Below are 803 nucleotides of genomic sequence, written 5' to 3' on the forward strand. Positions count from 1 at the left end.
GTCCTGGTCCGGGATTCGAACCCGGGACCACCGCTTCACCGGAGCAGTCGCTCTACCAACTGAGCTAACTAGGACGGTAAGGTTCTGGTAGGGTGATAGTGAATTGATCAATAACTTGAAGTGGGAACAGTGTTGGTAAAATATTTTAGGGGAATCCTCCGAGGAGTAGATTTGTAATTATTACTCATTGGCATCCACCCAAGCGCAGCCACACGGCTACAAAGGCAAGCTAAATGGAATTCAAAATAGAATTGGAATATCATTAGAATGTATTGTATTAAAACAAAAAAAAATTGGATTAGAATTGCAAAAAGGCCACGGGGTGACAGGTTTACAGGTCAGCGTACGGTTAAATATAGTCAGCATCAACTTCATACCCTTCGGCCTTGCTTCCCACTCTATGTAAAGAGGTATGTAAATATATAAACACAAAGAACACCTAGCACCAGCGGCGGCCTTACGCAGCAGGAACAGCATCAGCCGCCGAAGTGCAGCCGAATCGAGCTCCCTCCTCGTTCGGCTGCACGCCATCATAAGTACTAGCACTTCCCTCATTTCCTTCGTCGCGCCGGCCTCATACTGATTGGTGCGACAAACGCTACCCACAGGGAAGGCTATAGACCGAAGGCTGTGAAAGCTTATATTTCGTATATTGGTCGCACCGAGCACCACAAGCATAACCTTCTCAATACACATGTTTGTCCTTCATTTTTCTTTTCTCCTTTTTAGGAGCTTCCTGAAATCCAGCGAGCGCGCCTAGAGAAGGACCTGTGTAAGAATTTCCGGAACTCAAATAAGAAGAA

At 46.1% G+C, this 803-nt stretch overlaps 1 non-coding gene across 1 annotated transcript; it reads right to left on the bottom strand.

Moving 5' to 3' along the window:
• TRNAT-GGU (transfer RNA threonine (anticodon GGU)) lies at positions 1 to 74 on the bottom strand. The gene has a single exon. It is a non-coding gene; the product is annotated as a tRNA-Thr (tRNA).
• Positions 75 to 803: the final 729 nt, after the last annotated feature.

Source organism: Amblyomma americanum, chromosome 6 (genome assembly GCF_052857255.1).
Source record: "Amblyomma americanum isolate KBUSLIRL-KWMA chromosome 6, ASM5285725v1, whole genome shotgun sequence".
NCBI lineage: Eukaryota > Metazoa > Arthropoda > Arachnida > Ixodida > Ixodidae > Amblyomma > Amblyomma americanum.